This window comes from Pelobates fuscus, chromosome 11 (assembly GCF_036172605.1).
Source record: "Pelobates fuscus isolate aPelFus1 chromosome 11, aPelFus1.pri, whole genome shotgun sequence".
Classification (NCBI taxonomy): domain Eukaryota; kingdom Metazoa; phylum Chordata; class Amphibia; order Anura; family Pelobatidae; genus Pelobates; species Pelobates fuscus.
The window spans coordinates 1,944,875-1,958,430 of NC_086327.1; the positions used below are offsets into that span (position 1 = coordinate 1,944,875).

General features: G+C 40.9%; 1 protein-coding gene across 1 annotated transcript in view; it reads right to left on the reverse strand.

Annotated features, from left to right (window-relative positions):
* The window catches only part of LOC134577756 (alpha-tectorin-like), a 48,806-nt gene that overhangs the window by 31,727 nt on the left and 3,523 nt on the right, over positions 1-13,556 (reverse strand). The gene's annotated exons all lie outside the window — the stretch shown is intronic.

Here is a 13,556-nt window from a genome sequence, read left to right on the forward strand (position 1 = left end):
ATATTAATTTGACTCCAATGCCAATACCGCGGCCCTGTATCGTGGAAAACTTCACAGTTGTGTGCGGCATTGACACGATGAGAAAGTAACACCTGTTTGTCATGTGAAAGTTAATGCAAACTTCATTCCAATATCCAACATTTAACCCTTTAACCCCTTAAGGACACGTGACATGTGTGACATGTCATGATTCCCTTTTATTCCAGACGTTTGGTCCTTAAGGGGTTAAAAGATGCTGTGTATTTGCCGACCTACACCTCTTTCAGAACTTCTCGGTTTTTATTTACTTATCACATAACTTTACAATTTGGGGTAAAGCACTTTTCATTTTCAATTCATTTAAAGGAGCACTATAGGGCCAGGAACACAAACATGTATTTCTGACCCTATAGGGTTAAAACCACCATCTAGCCACCCTATCCCACTCATGCCTCCCTAAATATAGTAAAATCTCACATGAACACAAGTCTTCAGCTGCTTACTTTGTCACTGTTTCCTTTAGACCTGCCCACTGCCTGCTGACATGTGGTAGCCTGATCCAATCACAGTGCTTTAACATAGGATTGGCTGAGAATGACAAAGAGGCAGATCAGGGGCAGAGCCAGCATGATTCAAACACAGCCCTGGCCAATCAGCATCTCCTCATAGAGATACATTGAATCAATGCCTTTCTATGAGGAAAGTTCAGTGTCTGCATGCAGAGGGAGGAGATACTGAATGTTTGGATGCATTTTAGGCAGCCATGACCCAGGAAGGATCTCTAACAGCCATCTGAGGAGTGGCCAGTGAAGTTATCAATAGGCTGTAATGTAAACACTGCATTCTCTCTGAAAAGACAGTGTTTACAGCAAAAAGCCTGAAGGTAATGATTCTACTCACCAGAACAAATTCAATAAGCTGTATCCTATACAATAATCTGTGTCCTATAAAATGTATATCATTCAATAAGCTGTAGATGTTCTGGTGACTATAGTGTCCATTTAAAAAAACATTTTGAGCAAATTTTTGAGTTTTATCCTTTTATGCCTGACACAAAGAGCTAACAATTTAAGCTCTTTGTGACCAGGACTCTTCTGAGATTCCATGCGTTCGTGATTCAGGCCTTTCTTGGTCTTCATTTTATATATAGGACAAATAAGCATTCCTTCTAATTCACTGCAATCAAGCGAGAATTCAAAGTTTAAAGGAGCACTATAGGCACCCAGACCACTTCAGCTTAATGAAGTGGTCTGGGTGCCAGGTCCATCTAGGATTAACCCTTTCTGCTGTAAACATAGCAGTTTCAGAGAAACTGCTATGTTTACATATGGGTTAATCCTGCCTATAGTGGCTGTCTCATTGACAACCACTAGAGGCGCTTTCGCTTTTTCACAGTGAGAAGACGTTGCCGTCCATAGGAAAGCATTGAGAATGCTTTCCTATGAGACTGGCTGAATGCGCACGCGGCTCTTGCCGCGCATGCGCATTCAGCCGATGACGGCAGAAGAAGGAGGAGATTTCCCAGCGACGAGGGAGCCTGACGCTGGAAAAAGGTAAGAAATTAACCCCTTCCTCACCCTAGAGCCCAGTGGGAGGGGGACCATCAGGGCACTATAGTGCCAGGAAAATGAGTATGTTTTCCTGGCACTATAGTGGTCCTTTAAACTTAAGGCCAGGATAGCCAAAGTAAATATTTACAATTACGTTTTTTTAACCCTTTAAGACTGGAGGGCGTACTATTACTCCCTATTTTAAGCGGCTCTAAACGCCGCTGGGCGTAATAGTACGCCCTCTGTTTTTTTCTTACTTACCCGGTCGCCGGCGATCCCACGCCGGCGATCGCGATTGGGGGGACTCCCAGGGAGCCCCCCGCAGCAGATCCTCACTCCTGGGGCCCCGCCCGGCCATGTGAGAGTGAGGTCCTTGTGAGGACCTCACAATCACATGTCCGGGTTAGCTGGCTCAGGCATTGCCAGCAGGGGGACTAACTGTAATGACAGTTAGTCCCCCTGCTGGCTGGAAATCAAATAAAATGTAATTAATCAGTGTAAAAAAAATATATATATATACTTAGATCATATATATATATATATTATATATATATGATCTAAGTATATATATACACATATACTTACACACACATGCACTGTCTAGGTGTATTTTACTATTAATATAAATATATATATATATAATTATATATCTAAAAAATGGGTGGGTGTACCAGCGCTAATATGTAAAGCCAAAATATACCAAATGGTTAAAAATTAAACCGAGAAGCTGCTAAAGCACCAAAATCTTATCTTAAAAACTAAGGAATGAAATACAGGGTGATGGTGAAGCGCTATATTTAACTCAAGATGTGGAAACAAGAGATAATTCTGAAGAAGTGTGAATGTACCTTAATAAGATCGTTTCTTGAAACCTTAACCTTGATATAATTTCCTTAAAAGTATAAACACAAAAAACATATCATAGCGTAAAACTGTAAAATATGCAATGCAATATCTATATGAGAAAATTCCCACTCACACTCTGAAGAGCCAAAAGATTTTAGCTCAGTTCTTGCGCATGCAGGGTCCGTAAAGGCGACCCTCTCCCTTCTTGGGAACCTTTATCCTTCTTATTTTCAATCTTCTTTCTTGTAGCAGGAAAAATTTGCCAAATAGTATTTTAGTAAAAAAATATTTATTACACTATCACTTTAAAACAGTATCTATACAAATATTCACTATTTAGGCAAAAATAAAAGAGTCCAATAATTGTAGTTTCCAGGACGCGTTTCGCCAGATAGGCTTCCTCAGCTGGATCAAAAAGTCTTTATGAAGATCCTTGGACTGGTTCCTGCTTTATATACCTTTCTCGTAGTTCAAATAATTGCTCTATGGGCTCTTTAATTTCACGGGCTATCGTCATGGCAACGGCGATGCCCTGCGTGTCAAGCCTCTTTTGCATTTTTGCTTCCGTGTTCGTCACTTCCGGTATGACGTGTTTCCGTTGTTTTCATGCGTTCCACCTTGCGGTTCATTCGTAGGTGTTTCCGGATCGGCATGGTTACAGAGGGAGAGAGGATGAGAATACATTCCGAGAAAGTTCAATAGCATGTTCTTTTTTTTAAAAACTTATATCGGTATGATACACCGTAATCTTTGTTTTCATATTCCATGATTCGTTCTCTTTATCAATAATACATATTGTAATGCTTTAAGTTTTATCAATGTTTATCTCACAGACTGTATATGTATGATTGCTTATTTAACTTTGAATAAAAGATATAAACTCTCATTATGAATGGCTTTCTATACGTTTGTAAATCTTAAAGGTATCAATTGTATACACTTATATCTCTTAAAAATATTTCTTAAAAAATTAAAAATATCCATAAGAATAGACCACTTTAAGTGCAATTTATGTACTTATAATAGTATCAAATGAGACATGAAGCATTCATAGACACAGGATAGATCAATAAATTGTGCCGATTAGGACAAACCACTATGGGGTTTAGGGTACAGTATGTTTAAAATTAAATACATAACTGAAAGTGCACAGATTAAAACAAACCACTTAAGGTGCTTAGCATGGATTTAAAATACATAATATTAAAAAGTGATGAACGTGGTGTCTTATATAAAAACGAAATACTTTCCCCTTAAAATGTTTCATAAAAGTCAGAGTCGTCACCATAATGTATAACACTATAAAACTATATAGGTCTAAAAGATGTGTCTCTCAACATACGTTGTTATTATAAAAATAAATACCATATTTTCTGTATAAACAATATATAAAAAGTGTATAAAAAATGTATAAAAAATATATATGGGTAAAAAATGGACAGAAGTGGAGAGGGGGCAAGAGGGTGGGGGTCTATTTAAGGAAATAGCACATCTCAAAATCTGCGTTCAACCCGTTTGGAATTAGGGTATTAAGTTTAAAAATCCACTCCATTTCTTGCTTGCTCATTTTTGCATCGAAATTTCCTCCCCTCCAGTCCTTATCTACTTTTTTTTTTTTTTTAATTCTTTATTTTTGTTGTGCACAAAATCAACAAGTAGCCTTGGTGCGCCATAACAGCGACATCAGGGTAAGATAGCAGTCATTTGTATTACATGTTGTGGCATTCGTTGAACAGGCACATTTTTAAGGATATATTTTAACAAAGATTAACATTTTAGTTTTCAGTGAAGAAAAGTTATACGGATAGGCTAATCATATGTCGCCTCAACATGGGCACGGATCACTAAACATATTTCAAGCAGTAAATGACACATGAGGAGCATGCACTTTTTCGTAAGATATGTGTAAACAGGCTTCAACCCTCTAGATGTTAGGTGGGGGAAAGCTTCCATGTATTGGGTTTTTTAGATTTGAGTTATATAGATAGCAAGCTTAACTTTACAGTGTAGCCCCTTTAAAATGGGCTTGTAGCTGGGCTTAATGAGTCATCCAGGGAGTTAGACAGGGTTTAAAGGCCCAGTGAGTACAGGCTGTGGATTAACATCTCAAAGAATAAACATAAGTAACCCCAACATGCAAGGCAGAAGTTATGAGTGGCATACATTTTCCTCTATACAGGAGGGATTCAGGAGACCTTATTATGATACAATAAAATAAAAGAGGGAAGCATAAGTATACTGGGCTTCTGGTCACACATTTAACTGATTAAAACTGAATAAACTGAGTAAACTTTTGCCTCCGGGTAACGAGAGTCTCTGCATTATGTGCAGGGGCACAGGCTGTGAGCCGTGTAACGTGTCAGTCTAGGCTGCTTCAGCCAATGCCTGTTTTGGAGGCCTTTTCTGCATACCTGGGGCGGTGTCGTTCATGCCTAGTTGCTTGGAGCGGTGTCATCCCCGTTGTGTAGGGCACCTGAGGGGGTCGTGGCTTCACCGATCTCCTCTGCTTACTAGCTTTGCATGAGGGAGGTGAGCGTTGAGCTCTCCTGTGGTCTGCATCCGGGCGGTGAAGGTGGAAGAGGTTCAGTGGGTGCTGTCTCGGCCTCCGCAGTTGCGCCCGGCCCCAGCATGTAGTAGGGAGCGGTTCCTGTGGGGTCCTCCCCGCTTGCTTTGATGGCAGGCTGGGTTTGGCTGGGTTGTTGTTGCCGCTTGTTGACACCATCGGCTGGGTTGATTGCGTATGGTTGCGGTTCCTCAGGGGGCCTTGTTTCTTTCTGCGCCTTTTACGGGCTCTGATTGCCAGAGGGAGTGTGCGCCCGCATTGGGGACGTATCAGCAACACCTTGGGATGGGTGATCTTTTCGAGAGTGGGGTTTGTCCCATCTCTCCTATTGCCTTTACATGCCGGGTCCTGCCACTTCTTGCCAGCTGAGGGTTCTGTGAGTGGGGACTGCAGTAGGGCCTCCAGCCTCTCCCAGACTGCCCTGAACATGCGCTCGTACCTGAGTTCCGTGTCCCTTCTGATCTCGCACCTAGTGGTGTGTGGGCCGGCCGCCATTTTGTTTTCCCCGCATGTGGCCTCCGGACTCCGTGGTCCTGACTCTTGGGTATGGCTTGTCTGGCTGATCGTGTGAGGGAGGACCGGGATATCCCCCGCCGGTCCAGAGGGGGGGGAACGAGGGCTCTGAGTCTGCTTTTCCAGTGTTCTGGGCATCAGGAGAGCGGCCGCCTCTCCCGCGCCCGCCATGCCAGCATGCCTCATCAGTGCATCGGGCTCCGATCGGGTCGGGTGTCGCTTGTGGGGTATCATTTTGTTTGCCCCGATTTCCCCCTTCACTTGGTGGCTGTAGCTTGGCGTTTTGGTGCAGTTTCAGCAGCTTAAAGTCGCTTTTACAGCAGCTGGCAGCAGGAGCTGGTAAGGATTGCTGCCGCTCAGCTCTGCGGTCCGGCCCCGCCCCCCTTATCTACTTTTTTTATGCCTAGAAATGTAGTATTTTTAAACTCACAATTGTGGAAAGATTTATAATGTAATGAGACACTATGGTTTTCAAATCCTTTTGTAACATTCCGGCCATGTTCCTCTATTCTGATGTGTAGGGCTCTAGTAGTTTTTCCCACATAGCAGAGGCCACAGGGGCATATTAGTGCATAAATCAAGTTCTTCGAGTGGCAAGTTAGCAAATCTTTAATAGGATACTCTGTACCATCTTTATTCGTAAACGTTTTTATATGTCTCTTTTTATTTGTAGTCCTTTTGCAGGTCAGGCATTGGCCGCAGCCAAAGAAACCTTTATCGGAATTAAAAAATGAGTTCTCTGTTTTTTTCTTTCTTATAAAACTTGATGTCAGGGTTGTACGCAAATTGTTTACCCCTCTATGTATGAACCTGGGCTTATCTGGGAGGAATGTTTTGACAATGGGGTCTTGAAGTAGGATTGGCCAAAATTTAGAAATAATCTTTCTTACTTTAAAATTATCCGTACTAAAATTACATATGAAGGGTATTTCTTTCATTTGGTTTTCTTTTTTCTCTTTATATATTAAAAGGCTGTTTCTTTCCACTCCCTTCACTTCCTCTCTAGCTTTTTCCAATTTTTGTTCGTTGTATCCCTTTTCTAAAAAATCGTGTTTAATCTTGTCTGATTGGGTTTTAAAAACATTCAAATCAGTGCAGTTCCGCCGAATTCTTAAAAATTGGCCTTTCGGAGCGTTTTCCAGCCATGGTGAAAAATGGCAACTTTCTCTTTCTATATAGCTATTTGCTTCTACGGTTTTAAAATGATTTTTAGTTTTGATGGTATTGTTCTCTATATATATTAAAAGGTCTAAAAATATAACTTCTGTTTTACTCCAATTGCTCGTAAGTTTTATTCCCCATGAGTTAAAATTCTAAAAATTCAAAAATTCTATAAGATCTTTTTCTTCTCCCTTCCAAATAAAGAGAATGTCATCGATATAGCGGCCATAGGTGACCAAGTTCTCCCTCCAGCTATGTGGGCCATAAATAAATGTGTCTTCCCAATGGGCCATAAACAAATTTGCATAGCTGGGGGCAAACTTGGTCCCCATGGCCGTACCATTAATTTGTAAGTAAAATTCCTCGCCATACCAGAAAAAATTGTTGTTTAAAATTAGTTCGATCCCTTCTAAAATAAATTCCATTTTTTTCTCGGTTAGATCTGAAAAATTATTTAAACGGTGTTTTACTGCATTACATCCGTATGTATGGGGAATATTACTATAAAGTGCTGCTACATCGCTTGTCACAAAAGTAATCTTCATTCCAAATACATTTATTTAAAAGATTTAAAACCGTAATCGTATCCTTTATATAAGAAGTGGTATTTTTTACTAGAGGTTGAAGGTGTAGGTCCACATAATGGGAAAGTCTACTAGATATAGAGTCTATCCCTGCCACTATAGGTCTCCCTGGTGGATTGTTAACATCTTTGTGGACTTTGGGTAAGAAATAAAAAACCGTAATTTTAGGGTACTTGATATTTAAAAAGCTAAATTCTTTTTCATTTAATATATTCGACTCTAGACCCTTATTTAAAAACTTCTGAAACTTAAAATTCATCTCATTTCCAGGATTGTAGTTTAACTTTTTATAGGTGGTATTATCTGCAAGTATTCTCTCTGCTTCCTTCTCATAGAATTCTTTAGACATAAGGACTGTTCCCCCTCCCTTGTCTGCTGGTTTAATAACCAGGTTTGCATCTGTTTTTAAATCTTTTAAAGCTTTTCTTTCCTGTAGGGTCAGGTTATGACTGAAGTTCTCTTTTTTATCCAATTTTTTTATCTCAGTCATGACCATAGTTTCAAAAGTCACCATTTTTTCTGAGATCATCTGTTTTGGATAAAATTGAGACTTAATACCCTAATTCCAAACGGGTTGAACGCAGATTTTGAGATGTGCCATTTCCTTAAATAGACCCCCACCCTCTTGCCCCCTCTCCACTTCTGTCCATTTTTTACCCATATATATTTTTTATACATTTTTTATACACTTTTTATATATTGTTTATACAGAAAATATGGTATTTATTTTTATAATAACAACGTATGTTGAGAGACACATCTTTTAGACCTATATAGTTTTATAGTGTTATACATTATGGTGACGACTCTGACTTTTATGAAGCATTTTAAGGGGAAAGTATTTCGTTTTTATATAAGACACCACGTTCATCACTTTTTAATATTATGTATTTTAAATCCATGCTAAGCACCTTAAGTGGTTTGTTTTAATCTGTGCACTTTCAGTTATGTATTTAATTTTAAACATACTGTACCCTAAACCCCATAGTGGTTTGTCCTAATCGGCACAATTTATTGATCTATCCTGTGTCTATGAATGCTTCATGTCTCATTTGATACTATTATAAGTACATAAATTGCACTTAAAGTGGTCTATTCTTATGGATATTTTTAATTTTTTAAGAAATATTTTTAAGAGATATAAGTGTATACAATTGATACCTTTAAGATTTACAAACGTATAGAAAGCCATTCATAATGAGAGTTTATATCTTTTATTCAAAGTTAAATAAGCAATCATACATATACAGTCTGTGAGATAAACATTGATAAAACTTAAAGCATTACAATATGTATTATTGATAAAGAGAACGAATCATGGAATATGAAAACAAAGATTACGGTGTATCATACCGATATAAGTTTTTTAAAAAAAAGAACATGCTATTGAACTTTCTCGGAATGTATTCTCATCCTCTCTCCCTCTGTAACCATGCCGATCCGGAAACACCTACGAATGAACCGCAAGGTGGAACGCATGAAAACAACGGAAACACGTCATACCGGAAGTGACGAACACGGAAGCAAAAATGCAAAAGAGGCTTGACACGCAGGGCATCGCCGTTGCCATGACGATAGCCCGCGAAATTAAAGAGCCCATAGAGCAATTATTTGAACTACGAGAAAGGTATATAAAGCAGGAACCAGTCCAAGGATCTTCATAAAGACTTTTTGATCCAGCTGAGGAAGCCTATCTGGCGAAACGCGTCCTGGAAACTACAATTATTGGACTCTTTTATTTTTGCCTAAATAGTGAATATTTGTATAGATACTGTTTTAAAGTGATAGTGTAATAAATATTTTTTTACTAAAATACTATTTGGCAAATTTTTCCTGCTACAAGAAAGAAGATTGAAAATAAGAAGGATAAAGGTTCCCAAGAAGGGAGAGGGTCGCCTTTACGGACCCTGCATGCGCAAGAACTGAGCTAAAATCTTTTGGCTCTTCAGAGTGTGAGTGGGAATTTTCTCATATAGATATTGCATTGCATATTTTACAGTTTTACGCTATGATATGTTTTTTGTGTTTATACTTTTAAGGAAATTATATCAAGGTTAAGGTTTCAAGAAACGATCTTATTCAGGTACATTCACACTTCTTCAGAATTATCTCTTGTTTCCACATCTTGAGTTAAATATAGCGCTTCACCATCACCCTGTATTTCATATAATTATATATATATATTAATATCAAATTACACGTAGACTGATACTGATTAAATATATATATATAATTGTTATATTTCTTATATATAATATAAAAAAAATAATATGTAAATACGTAAAAAAAATAAAAAAATAAAAATAAATAATTGAAAAATATATAGATGTGTGTCATTTCGTTCTAACTGTATTGTGATAATATATATATATATATATATATATATATATATATATTTATATTAAAATACACATAGAACGAAATAATATATATATATATATACATAAATATATACGTATATATCACTATATATATACCTATATATATAAATAAAAATATAAAAAAAATATATATACATATATATATATATATATATATATATATACACATATATTAATTCTACACATATATTTATGTAATATTTTTTATATAATTAGGTATCCTAATTAATTACAATTAGCAGGACCTGCCTGACAACCCATGCCGAAAGTATAAGGAATTTAATTTGCTAGCACTATATTTAACCCTATAACTTTCCAAGACACCATAAAACCTGTACATGGGGGGTACTGTTTTACTCGGGAGACTTCGCTGAACACAAATATTAGTGTTTCAAAACAGTAAAATGTATTACAACGATGATATCGCCAGTAAAAGTGAAGTTCTTTGCATTTTTCACGCACAAACAGCACTTACACGGACGATATTATTGCTGTGATACTTTTTACTGTTTTTAAACACAAATATTTGTGTTCAGCGAAGTCTCTCCGAGTACAACAGTACCCCTCATGTACAGGTTTTATGGTGTTTTCAAAAGCATCAAATATAAGGCTTGTGTTTCATTTTTTTCACATTAAAATTCGCCAGATTGCTTACGTTGCCTTTATGACCCTATGGTATCCCAAGATTGAAAATTACCCCATGATGGCATAACATTTGCAATAGTAGACAACCCAAGGTATTGCACATGGGGTATGTCCAGTCTTTTTTAGTAGCCACTTAGTCACAAACACTGGCCAAAATTGGCGTTTTTTGCATTTTTCACACACAAACAAATACTAACGCTAACTTTGGCCAGTGTTTGTGACCAAACGGCTACTAAAAAAGACTGGACATCCCTTATTTGCAATACCTTGGGTCGTCTACTATTGCAAATGGTATGCCATTATGGGTGTAAATTTATTTCCTGGGCTACTATACAGTCTCAAAGGCAACGTAACCAATCTGGCGAATTTCAATTTCAAATGTAACACGCTATATTTGACCCTGTAACTTCCCAAAACACCATAAAACCTGTACATAGGGGGTACTGTTTTACATGTGAGACTTTGCTGAATACAAATATGTGTATTTTATTGCAGTAAAAGCAAACAGTATTATGACATTGACAGTTAAAATGTCATGTAGAACTAAAAAAATAAAAGAATTTCTTATTTTCTCCCATTTTTTTCATATTAAATTATGTTTCATAGCTGAATATTTTATATTAAATGAAAGCCCTGCTTCCCCTGAATAAAATCATATAAAATAAGTGTGGGTGCATTTAATATAAAAGAGGTGAATTACGGTTGGACAGACATATCGCGCAAATGCCAGGTTTTGTTTACGTTTTGTTCTGTTCACAACGTGTACATTTGGCTCAGTCCTTAAAGGGACACTCAAGGCACCCAGACCACTTCTGCTCATTGGAGTGGTCTGAGTGCCAACTCCCACTACCCTTAACCCTGCAAGTGTAATTATTGCAGTTTTTTTAAAACTGCAATGATTACCTTGCAGGGTTAAGTCCTCCCCTAGTGGCTGCCTATTAGACAGCCACTAGAGGGAACTTCCTGGTCCCTAGCACAGGTTTTCTGTGCTAGAGCGTCGCTGGACGTCCTCACGCTGTGTGAGGACCTCCAGCGTCGCTCTATTCCCCATAGGGAAGCATTGAAATTCATTTTCAATGCTTTCCTATGGGGTGCGCTAATGCGCATGCGCGGCATTGCCGCGCATGCGCATTAGGTCTCCTCGGCCGGCGGGCGAGATCAGTCTCGCCAACCGGGCGACGTAAGCAGAAGGAGGAGCGGCGGGGGAGGAGGAAGCAGCGACGTGGGACCTGTCGCTGCCTCTGGTAAGTCACTGAAGGGGTTTTCACCCTTTCAGCAACTGGGGATTGGGGGGTGGGAGGGAGAGGGACCCTCCAGTGTCAGGAAAACGGATCGTTTTCCTGGCACTGGAGTTTCCCTTTAAGGAAAATGAACATGCTGGCATAATATCCACATATAGTATGTATGGTCATTAGCGGAAATTCACATCACACATCACCGCCAGAGACATATCTAATGGAAGCTTAGTGCTCCAGTAGTGTGTGTTATAGGAGGTTTGGAGAGCTGCAGTGAGCGTGCTGCGCAGTTAGTGTCTGTTATAGGAGGTGTGGGAAGCTACAGTGAGCGTGCTGCTCAGGTAGTGTTGGTTATAGGAGGTGTGGGGAGCTGCAGTGAGTGTGCTGCTCAGGTAGTGTGGGTAATAGGAGGTTTGGAGAGCTGCAGTGAGCGTGCTGCGCAGTTAGTGTCTGTTATAGGAGGTGTGGGAAGCTACAGTGAGCGTGCTGCTCAGGTAGTGTTGGTTATAGGAGGTGTGGGGAGCTGCAGTAAGTGTGCTGCTCAGGTAGTGTGGGGTATAGGAGGTGTGGGGAGCTGCAGTGAGTGTGCTGCTCAGGTAGTGTGGGTTATAGGAGGTGTGGGGAGCTGCAGTGAGCGTGCTGCTCAGGTAGTGTAGGTAATAGGAGGTGTGGGGAGCTGCAGTGAGTGTGCTGCTCAGGTAGTGTGGGTTATAGGAGGTGTGGGGAGCTGCAGTGAGTGTGCTGCTCAGGTAGTGTGGGTTAAAGGAGGTGTGGGGAGCTGCAGTGAGCGTGCTGCTCAGGTAGTGTGTGTTATAGGAGGTGTGGGGAGCTGCAGTGAGTGTGTTGCTCAGGTAGTGTGTGTTATAGGAGGTGTGGGGAGCTGCAGTGAGCATGCTGCTCAGGTAGTGTGTGTTATAGGTGGTGTGGGGAGCTGCATTGAGTGTGCTGATCAGGTAGTGTGTGCTATAGGAGGTGTGGGGAGCTGCACTGAACATGCTGCTCTGGTAGTGTGGGTTATAGGAGGTGTGGAGAGCTGCAGTGAGCGTGCTGCTCAGGTAGTGTGTGTTATAGGAGGTGTGGGGAGCTGCAGTGAGTGTGTTGCTCAGGTAGTGTGTGTTATGGGAGGTGTGGGGAGCTGCAGTGAGTGTGTTGCTCAGGTAGTATGTGTTATAGGAGGTGTGGGGAGCTGCAGTGAGCGTGCTGCTCAGGTAGTGTGGGTAATAGGAGGTGTGGGGAGCTGCAGTGAGCGTGCTGCTCAGGTAGTGTGTGTTATAGGAGGTGTGGGGAGCTGCAGTGAGCGTGCTGCTCAGGTAGTGTGTGTTATAGGAGGTGTGGGGAGCTGCAGTGAGGGTGCTGGTCAGGTAGTGTGGGTTATAGGAGGTGTGGGGAGCTGCAGTGACTGTGCTGTTCAGGTAGTGTGGGTTATAGGAGGTGTGGGGAGCTGCAGTGAGCGTGCGGCTCAGGTAGTGTAGGTTATAGGAGGTGTGGGAGCTGCAGTGAGAGTGCTGCTCAGGTAGTGTGGGTAATAGGAGGTGTGGGGAGCTGCAGTGAGTGTGCTGCTTAGGTAGTGTGGGTAATAGGAGGTGTGGGGAGCGGCAGTGAGTGTGCTGCTCAGGTAGTGTGCGTAATTGGAGGTGTGGGGAGCTGCAGTGAGTGTGCTGCTCAGGTAGTGTGGGTAATTGGAGGCGTGGGGAGCTGCAGTCAGTGTGCTGCTCAGGTAGTGTGGGTAATTGGAGGTGTGGGGAGCGTCAGTGAGCGTGCTGCTCAGGTAGTGTGGGTTATAGGAGGTGTGGGGAGCGGCAGTGAGCGTGCTGCTCAGGTAGTGTCGGTTATTGGAGGTGTGGGGAGCGGCAGTCAGTGTGCTGCTCAGGTAGTGTGGGTAATTGGAGGTGTGGGGAGCGGCAGTGAGCGTGCTGCTCAGGTAGTGTCGGTTATAGGAGGTGTGGGGAGCGGCAGTGAGCGTGCTGCTCAGGTAGTGTCGGTTATAGGAGGTGTGGGGAGCGGCAGTCAGTGTGCTGCTCAGGTAGTGTGGGTAATTGGAGGTGTGGTCAAGCAGAAACTGAACATCCAGACTCTTATCACCATGAACACTTCCAATC